The sequence below is a fragment of the Psammomys obesus genome, unplaced genomic scaffold (assembly GCF_907164565.1).
Source record: "Psammomys obesus unplaced genomic scaffold, mPsaObe1.curated_primary_1811, whole genome shotgun sequence".
NCBI lineage: Eukaryota > Metazoa > Chordata > Mammalia > Rodentia > Muridae > Psammomys > Psammomys obesus.
Window position 1 is genome coordinate 16,404,111 of NW_026596134.1, and position 10,976 is coordinate 16,415,086.

The window sequence follows — 10,976 nt, forward strand, 5'->3', positions numbered from 1 at the left end:
CTCTCAACACTCTTAGTTGCCTCTCATTCTTTTTCTAGAATTGGGACCCTATGAGGTTCCTCCCATTCATGCTAGCATATCTATCAGTGTTCTTGCTACTGTCTTGTTTAAGCAAACATTTTGTTCAGACTTCAGGGATGTAGGTTCCCTAACATTTCTAGGAGATGTAACCCCACATAGGAATTTCTATTAATCTTGTCCTTTTCATTGTATTATTATTTTAAGTATTAATATTAATATCATTACAGTTAAAAATATGGAACTCTTCATGAATTTGTGTATCATCCTTGATCAGGGGCCATGCTAATCTTACTGATATTGTTCTAATTTTAGTATATGTGCTGTGGAAGTCAGCGCTCAAGCTTGTACTTTAAAATCTCACTACACTCTATGGAAACTTTTATGAGCTCAAGGCTCAGAAATAGTTCTGTAGATATGTCAGCTGGGGTTTGTTGCCACACAAACACTTGTCCTTTAAATTTTGATCAATAATCCTACCAAGCTATGACAGCTATGAAACACAGCAATGTCCAGAATGACATGATAATCATATGGATGCAGAAGTGGCACACACATACTCTAATTTTTTTCAATGAAATTCAGGGATTTTTATTATACATCTTCTTTATCAAGCTAATCTAAGAGGTCAGTCTCCTTTCTAATGTTCACTTCCCATGGCTCCCGCATGCTGGCTTGTGTGATCACATATGTCTCATCAAACCTATTTCAATCAAGTGAATAATAGTATTTTTTTTTCTGTCTCCAAGTGACAGTGTTAGCTATATACAAAAATAACCTTTAAAACACGCTAAATATGGAGAACTATGCAAAGTCTCATAAGTACTTGGGATGGGGAGGTAAAGGGAGAAGTGACTGATAATAAGAAATCCAACCTCTTTAATAAAGGAAAGAATTCCTTACTTCCACAGAGCCGTGGCTTTCTAGCATGCCCCATTTCTTTGCAGCTAATAAAATCCTAACGAGATATGATGCCTTTGCATGTTTATGTTATACTGCTGTCCTTTCTGACTTCTACTCTCCAGTGATCAATTTTTCTCTATTATATGATTCCACTTGGTCAATAACTCCAATTTTCTTTATCATTCTTTATTATACTTGTGAGAACCCACTCTCTTCCTGATTATCTCCCCCAAATTCATTAAGAAGAAAATGGTAATAGAGAGATGGATCAAGTGTTTGAGTAGACAACTCTTCTAGAGAACTGGAGTTTGGAGCTCCCATGTCAAGTGGCTCACAATTGCTTGAAACTCCAGCCACAGGGTTTCTGACACCTTCTTTTGGCCTCAACATACATCTGTATACATGTGGCAACACACACACACACACACACACACACACACCACCACCACCACCACCACCACCACCCCACACACACAAGACATGTTTTCTTGCTTGCTTGCTCCTTTCTCTCTATCTCTCTCACAGGTACATACTCTAAATTCTTTAATCATTATAAAACAATGCATTGGTGTCCTTTTCTAATCTCTCAGAAAAATATAACCTCACATTAGTGCAGGAAAGAAAAAGAATAAAATGTTGTTTGGGTTTGAAATATCATTCAAGAAAGTTAAACCCACCAACAAAGCGTAAGACCTACTCTCTGAACATGTTCAAGTAGTGTACTCCAATGAAGTGGATTCTATTTGTTTTCTTTTTTATTGTTTTGTTGTTGTTGTTGTTGTTGTTGTTTTTCTTTATTTCCCTCCAAAATTAACTTAGTATAACGTCTTTGCAATATAGGGATGTCTTCTCGGAACACCCATAACATTCCACATAGTATAATGCTATTTCTTGCTGGCTGGCATCTGGCAGCTTCTTGAAATAACAAAATGGGATGATAATAAAGATGATGATGATGGAAGTGATGAACAATAGGAAATGTCCTTATTTCCAAACCAGACAAAGAGTTCAATCTCCTATTCAAGTTATTTCTTGATAAGCAGGCTGATCAAAGTAAAAAAAAAAAAAAAAAAAAAAAAGAGAGAGAGAGACCAGGTTTTTTTCTGAGTAGCTTTGACTATCCTGGATTCACTTTGTAGACTAGGCTGGTCTAGAACTCATAGCAATCCACCTGTCTCTTCCCCTATGAGAGCTGGGATTAAAGGTGTGTGCCACCACACCTGGCTCAAAGTAAAATTATCAGTAGTCCTTAATTCAAGAAAACAAATAAAAAATAGTTGGAAATTAGTTGTATTATTTTTTAAACTTGTGATCTTTATTACAAATTTAATGCATCTGTTAATGACAGCTACATACTCATCAATCTTCTGTTTGCTGAGGAATAGTGAATACAGCCAGACTTAAAAACCATCGTATATTCTTATAATAGAAATCTGAGTGCAAATAAATAAATAAATAAATAAATAAATAAATAAATAAATAGATAAGACAGCCTACAGTAGGCATTTTCTCAGATTGTTCCAAGCTATGTATTTGAAAGATGTAACAGTGATCTGCTCAGGACTGTTTTCTGAAGTGGTTGACAGCATTGTTTATGAAGATTAGAAAACATCCTACACCCTTCCAATAACTGTGATCCAAAATAATTTATATGCAATTTCATCACTCTTAATATTTTGAAGATGGGATTAGGTCTGACCGCTCCTAGTGGCTGGAATATGTCTTTTCCCTCCTTCCTTCAAAGAAAACATTTGGCAGAAATGAAATGTACTGAAGAAACAATAAAAGACAGATACTAAATACTACAAGATGTGAAATGAATGCTTAGAGGATAATTTGCAGAACTTGTTGACAAGACATACACATTGCAGTAGGAAAGCTCAGGAACACTACATGGTGCCATGAAGGAGGTGTGTTTCAGAAAGTGAAAGTAGAGGCTTTGAAATGCTATTTTCCTCTTCTCAAAGATAAGCTCAACTTACTGTTCCTATGGAATGGTTCAGTGGCACTATCAGTGTAAGAGTTCATAACCACTGGCTGTCCTATAGTTTTTCTTAATTCTGGAACACCTACCCATAATGCGACTGAAAGGAATAGCTGCTTCAAGTAGAACACAATTTCAAGAATGAAAAAAATAAAAATAAGTCAATATTAAAACACATACTTAGAAAATGATTAATGATAAGTAAATTTAAAGCACTTCCATTTGTTGTTTGGAGGACAAGGTACATTTTGGAAATTTGCTTTCTAGTCCAGTGAGATGACCCAAGAGGTAAGGTAGATGATGTGCAAATCTGATGATCTGAGTTACATCTTCCAAATAAAGGAGAGAGTGCACTCCGTCATGTTATATAGTGATCTCAACATGTATACCTTATCATATGGGTGCCCTCAAACATACAAACACATTTCATCAATGTATGCATCATCATCATCATCATCACCATCATCATCATAGTGGTGGTAGTAGTTGTTGTAAAAATGACATATTTTTAAAAGAGAATTTGTGTTTAATCTCAGGTCATATTAATACAGTGAGAGCAGCCATTTTGGTCCCATGAAGGATTAATATCATTAGTGAGTTAAACCTTAGCCACCTCAAAACTGGGTTAATAGATAAAAACACTTGGTCCCTATTATCTTTCTCAGAGCACATTTCCATTGACTCTCACTTTTTTGAAATATGTCACACATCACAAAAAGCTGTATAAGGGTATAGCTCAGTGCCATTTTGTATCAGCAACAAAGCTAGCAACAGTGACCATTATGAGATTTTGAACCTTGCCATACTTACAAGGGAAAGCCATGTCCATTGCTCACCCCTTTCCCTTCCCCTTCCTCTCCTAGTCTCGGAAGAGACTCTACTTTTTCTATTCATAGACTTGCCAAACTTTTACGATTGCCTTTTTTTTTTCTGTTTTTGGCATAATGTTAAAAAAATTCTTCCATGTGGCAGCTTTGAGCAATACATTCACGTTACTTAAATGTATTCTATTACGTGGGAGTAAAATGTATTTGTCCACTCATTTGATAGATTTTTTTTTCACATTTTAATACTTGTGACTAGTTTTGTTAGGAATTTCCTGAAGTGAGGTGTCCAATGGGATTTGGGTTTTTAAGATTTTCTCCGGGACTAAACTGACTGAGAAGCACATTCTCCATGTTTTATATTTTGAGCTGCTACTAGACCATATTCCAAAAAAACCTGTATTGCTTTATGTTTACCCCAGCAATATAATCAGAACCCTCTCACCTTCCACAGCCACACAGCACTATGTATAGAACCATAATTTAGGAAGCTTTGTGCGTGAGAAGCTGTATCTTCCAAATGCAGTCTGATTTGTTTTCCCCACTGACTACTGGTTTCTGGCATCTCTCTTTGGCAGATTATTATCATCTGCATAACTTTCTTGGAAGGTAACTATGCAAATCATTGTTTATTTTTTGAATAACATGTTTGCGTATTTTTTTTTAAATTCGTTATTGTACATATTTTTCAAGTAGTCAATTTTTATCATGTGCAAGGTATGCAAACACATTCTTCCATGGCTTGGGTTATTTTCCATTTCAATGGCATCAAGTGCAGCTCAAATATTTATAAATATGAGAAGATAAGTTTTGTCTTTTCTTTTCTTTCATGAATTTGATTTTCGCATCCTAAGAAAGAAGTTATTGTCCAAGTTAAGATCAGTTATGCATGTGTTTATCTTTACTGTATAATTTTAACTTATATTGAAAAGTATTTGCTTCATTTTCAATTGATTTTTATGCTGTAAGGTAAGGGCCTAATATTTCTTTCTCATCTATATATCCAGTAGCATAAAACAACTGCTTAATTAGCATATTCGTAGAAAAAGTTGAATAAAGATAATTTGTTTGTGAATTCTTGCCATATTACATAAATTTCAATTTCAGTTTTTATTTTTGTAAAATGGCAGCAAATGTCTGGGGAAATTTTGGTCTGTACTAGGATTTTTAAATATTTTTGACATTATTAATTTCTATAATTTATGAATACAAAATACATATTAATTTATTTGGGGTTGTCTTTGGGGATTCTTTTATTACCATTTTGTGTATTTTAATGAATGGCTCTTGCACATCTTTTGTTAGTTGTTTGCTTAACATTTTTTATTTTGATGATATTGTGAATGAAGGGCTTATAATTACATTTGAATTATGGTTATTATGTAGAGAAATAAAATAGATCTTTGCATACTAAGCTTATATAATGTGCATGTGATGATGCAATTGGTCTGGATAATCATCTGCTGTGAATCCCCTGTTTTCTCTACACAATATCATGTTGTCTGTGGTGAGACGTATGTTGGCTTGTTTCCATTATGTAGAAGTTTTATCTCTGTTTAATGGCTGAAGCTCCATCACAGTTTTAAACAGAAGAAGAACAAATATGTGTCTTTGTTTTCTTGCTGACATTACAAAGAAAGCTGTCAACCTTTCAACACTGAGCATGATTTAAGAAGTGTCATAATCAGTTTTCAGATTGAAAGTATCCGTTTCTACTATTAGTTTTCTAAATATCTTTCAGTAGATTGGTTTGTCAAATCTTTTGTTTTGTTTTTTAGCTGTCCTTAGCTTTGAATCAGAAACCGAGCACAAGCTGGGTGTAGTGGTGCACAACTTTAATCCCAGGACATGGGAGGCAGAGTCAAGCAGAACTCTGTGGGTGAGTTCCAGGCCAGGCTGGGCTGCAAAGCAAGTCCAGAACACTCAGGACTTGATACACAGAGAAATCCTGTCTTTGGGAACAAAAACAAAACAAACAAGCAAACAAATAATCAACAAGGGAAAAACAAAAACAGAAACTCAGTACATTAGCCAAATCTGGCCTTGAATTGAATATGCAGTTAAATCTGGCTTATGGTAAATCTTCCTTAGTCTTTCTGTTGCGGAGTTTATATCAGCACCGTTAGCCTCTAGATTTTGTTACTATTGGTGTTTGTGTCTGTGTGCACATGCACGTGCGCATGTGTGTGTGTGTGTGTGTGTGTGTGCATGAGCACAGTGAATTGAAACTGTGCTTCATTTAAACCAGGAAAGTGAGACATTGCCTGAACTATGTCCAGGACAATATTATTTTTCAATTAATTCTTTCATTTTCTGCTATAGTATTTGGGAACATTACATATTTTAAAATTCTAGAATCGACCTATCAATCAAATAGATTTCTTTGAAGAATATCAAAAAACTGAATGAATATGGGACTAAAAATATGTATTCATTGTTACAGGATATTTGTTTACACTGTGAACCTAAGAGAAACAAGTTAACTTTACAGGTCTCTTTATGAATTTTATACCCCATGGGATGGTATAATGTTCTTTTGGAATGTATACTCTTGTATATTCAAATGCTGATTTCTCTCCCCCACTCTCTGGATTCAATCTGGACATTGCATTGTGATACTTATTCTAAGCATCACCTGTTGTAACTTTGTGTAAACATGCCAAAATAAAGCAACCAGCCACAATGGAAAGGAAAGGAAGAGTAATGGAAAGGAAGCAGGAAGAGAAGGAGGAGCCAGAAGACAGGAAGCTGTGGGAGGCAGAGGAGGAGAGAGAGCAGAGGCTGGGAGAGCAGAGGCAGGTGGAGAGGTCTTGGAAAGAGATGGAGAGATTAACCAGACCTAAGATTTCACAAAAAGCAAGTATAATGGGTGAATCTGAATGTTAAGAAACTACATGGGCTTGGAACAACTATTGCCCAGCATTGTGATCTAGGTTAATTAAATAAATCATAGTCTCTGTGTGGTGATGTGGTTAAACAGCTGTTTAGGATTAACAGCAGCATCATGAAAAGATAGCTCAATAGTAAATATGAATTGCCAAATACAACACCCATGTTAAACTAACTTCTCCCAGTACTTTTCCAGAAAGCAGAAGGATGCAGACAAAAGAAGAAGTTGATGAATTGGAAAAAGACACCACCCCCACCCCCCAGCTGTAAACAAATTAAACTAGGCTGGCGATTACTCCCAAGGTCTCCTCCCTATAATAAAGGAATGTCCACACTAGCAGTACAAGATAGGGTTACCTGGCAACTGGTCCAGAAGGTCACAACTCCCTCACCCAGATAAGCTCTTTAGTCTGCATTTCTGAGAAATCACAGGATGTGATGATTACTCCCCTCCCCAGCTAATACCAAATCTGCACATCATGGGACATCCGGCATGTAACTTAAAGATCAAATATTCTTTAGATGTCCGGAACAGGACTTGACTGGACTTGGGTGCCTAAAATGAACAAATCCCGTCCTGACAAGCTTGTAACCCCACGCCTCCCTGTACTTTTTCCTTTAAAAACCCAAGGCTTTTGTTCCCCGCTGGTGTTCCTTGCCGACTTGCAAGGTGACCCCATCATGTGATGGCCTGAATAAACCTCTTGCTTTTGCATAGATCTCTCTCTGAGTTTCCTTCAGTTGTCTCTCTGACAATTAGGCTTTCCCTGTGCCTAACAGACCCTAAGACTGTGTACTGGAAAAATCTGCTTTTAGTTGTAGGATGGCTCATCCCTAGCACACACCTTTAATCTAAGAGCTTTCTGTAAACAGGATTAAATAAGTAAACCAAAAATTAAGGGGTGGAGCAAGCAACCAGTTGACAGGGATTGAATACAGAAAAATACCATAGAGAGTGAGAGGAAGTCGGGAAGACAGAGAGAGAGATGCACAGGAAGAAGAATGGAAGAGCATTTTGTTTGAAGAATTTTTATGGCAACATGGAAAAGAAGGGGCTTTTTCCTCCTGCAAGGTCAGGTGAATAGAAAGGTCGATTGGGTGCTTTCTCTGAATCACTGAGCTATCAGGCTTTTACCTCAGCATCCAGCTCCTGAGTCTTTACTGGTAAAACTGAGCATTTGGGATTTTGCTTAACAACAATAGTGTATCTTATTACTAAATCTTTCATGTCAGTAAGAAGAGTTCATGCATTATAATCAGCAGATGAAACTGAAAGAGATAAAGAGAAAACCCTTTTTTAGCTAAAATGTGAATTTTATCAGTCTGCTCAGTGTTAATTTTTTTTTTTCCTTTCAGCTGGGTTTTGTAGGATTTGCAACTATGTTTTGTAGTCATCATGTTTATCACTGATTTTTCTGGAACTCACTTTGTAGACCAGGGTAGGCCCTAACTCATAGGAATCCACCTGCTCCTGTCTCCAGAATGCTGAGATAAGAAGATTATGTTACCACTCCATACATCAGAGTGTCTTTTAAACTAAAAGTAAATGTAAATTTGGAAAAAAATATGTAGATTTTGTGTACCTTAAAGTAAAGAATTTATTATTCACATTGTTTCCAATCCTCCCCTGCGCTCCTCTCAGGCTCATGGACACTGACGGCTCCCTTTAGGTAAAGGGTGGGTAGCTTTGCTTTCCTGAAAGTCAATTATACTCTGATTACTTAATTTTTTCTTCGATTTTATTAGTTCTCTGAAAATGTTGTACACTGTTTTTATCATATTCATCTTTCCTCCCTTAACTTCAGTTAGACACATCTTTCTTCCCTTCCTTCTCAAGGTTGTAATTTGTTTTTCCTTAATGTATTAAATACAGTACGCACTTCCTCTCTGTTTTATGGTAAATGGGCTTCAATCTGAACATGTACTTACAAGCTGCTACACCCTTACAGAAAACTGATTATTGTTTTACCAGAAAACTTCAGTTGTCAATGGCTCCTTATTAAGGTGTGGTACAGTGTTCACCAATTACAACCCTCCTTCCATGCTGGCATTTTTTCAATCTATATTGAGCTTGTGCAGATTTTGAGCAGGCCACGACAACAGCTTGAGATGATATGTGTAATTTTCCCTACTGTTTCCACAAACAGGTTTCTTGTAGTCATCCACTGCCTACATTTATTCCAAACTGCCATCCTTTCTTCCACCAAGATCCCACAAATCCAGGAAGTGGTTATGTGATAGTCATTTAGTTTAAGGGTTATCATTTCACGTTTTTCATTCTCTTCATTTTGATCAGTTGTGGATCTTTTTGTTAACACCATCTACTGTGAAAAGATGTTTCTATGATGATGATTAAGAGATGGACTTTACAAATCCGTTCAATGTTATTTCCATTAGGCAAAATAATATTGACACCTTAAGCGTTAATCAACACACATTGAAGAGTGCTTTGCAACACTAATGGATTGCAGAATTCCTGTATAAACATTTGATGGAGGGGCTTCTTTTTCAAGAGAGGGATCCTGAATTCCAAATATAAGCCACATTTAAGGGTGAAATTGGTGCAAAAATGAAGTATTCATTTTCTCAGTGGAGCTTCCTCTTCTCTGCCTGACCTTATCTAGAGAGCTGCTCTAGGCACACATTCCTGACCACATTTGGAGTATGACCCTGTACAAGTATAAATTTCACTCCTTCCCCTACCCATAATATAATTAGGTAGTATGTTCTCAGGAACCACCCTGTCATGCCTATATGAAAATTAGGTACTGTGTTATGAGCAATCAGTTCTTCCTACCTGTAACCCTAAGAAACCTTATAAATCTCACCCCTGAAACAATAAAATTACCTGTCTTTCTGAAGCCATCCTGGAAGTCTTCTCCATTGTAATCACAAGCTGTCCATCTGAAATCCATTCATTGCTTCTGTTCCATTTGTTCTTGTGGGCCAGTGGCCACTGACCCCTGAGGAAAGGGAGGACCATGGGGGAGAAATGTGCTCACTGGTTTATGTCATTGTTTATTCATGACGAAACTAAGTGACTAGTTAGCTTTTAATCACTGTGAAACAGTTCCTGAGTAACATTATTCAGTGAGATCTGGTTTATTTTGATCTCCTTTATTTCTTCAATTTCAGTTACTTATTGCTTAGTTCTGCCTCAGTACTTTTGTAACAATGCAGAGTATTATGGAAAATTGAATGATGGAATAAAAGTGTTCTTGTCATGATCTGAGAAGCTGAGCACCAGAGCAAGAATTGGATAGGGACAAAACAACTTCAAAGGCATATCATGAATGACCACCAGCTCTGACCAAGTACTGTGTCCTAAATAATCCACTTATGTATAATCAACTACACTAGAGAGAGTAGCACCTTCATGAGCCAATACCATTTTAATAGTTCTACCATCTAAAACCAAGTTTGAACACATAGACCCGAAAGATAATTTCATACACAAACACCACCACTAACTTTTAAATTACTTAGTTGTGTAATTTATCCCTTTTTATACATGTGGTGTTTTCCTTAAAAGTAAAATGTGACATTTAAAATATTATGTTTGCAGATGTTTATTAACTACAGGCATTTTTATACTTTCCAGGGCCAAGAGCTTTCATCTTCATTATTTCTCTAAGCACCAATGTCCCAAGAACAGAGTTCTTTGAATATATTTATTTTTATTATTATTGCATTTTTATGTTTTTGAGCTATATTTCTTATGAATTAATGTAAAATCCTGCCTTAAGTATTAAATGGATGTTAGTTTAAAATTCCTCTCAACACACAGCATTTAATAATAAATTATTAATACTCCACATTAGTCCTTCTTATAGAGTCAGCTGAAGCAATTGTGTATTTCAGACATTAATGTGCACATACATAAACTCACGTGTACTTTTGTATCTACACATAGATAGAAGCATGTGGTATAACATATTATGGCGTGGCTAATTCATTTCACAAACTTTTTCATTGACCAAGCATCTTCAAATCTATAAGGCCACAGGTGAGAGATAATAATAGATAAATGTAGTTGAAATGAAATCCAGAATACAGATAAGGATGGTTAAAAGTAGTCACTGTGTAGTCTCTTAAAATTATGCCTATTCTATTACTTGACAAACAAAAAATCCAAAACACCCTGTTCCTCTCTCTTTTAACTATTTTAAATCCCTTTTTCTTTATGTTAAAATATAAAACTGCTGCTATAAATTATGAACTACTTTGTCCAATAATACAGAAGAACTTATAGACAAGATATAGGACTGAGAACTGTGATGACCAATGAAACTCTCATGGAAAGTCAAGGCATCCATGCAGACCTAACCACAGGCTCATTGCACTGCTACTCACAAATA

At 36.1% G+C, this 10,976-nt stretch overlaps 1 non-coding gene across 1 annotated transcript; it reads right to left on the minus strand.

Moving 5' to 3' along the window:
• Nucleotides 1-250: 250 nt before the first annotated feature.
• LOC129666220 (U6 spliceosomal RNA) lies at nt 251-357 on the minus strand. The gene has a single exon (XR_008718510.1). It is a non-coding gene; the product is annotated as a U6 spliceosomal RNA (small nuclear RNA).
• Between the last annotated feature and the right edge of the window lie 10,619 nt (nt 358-10,976).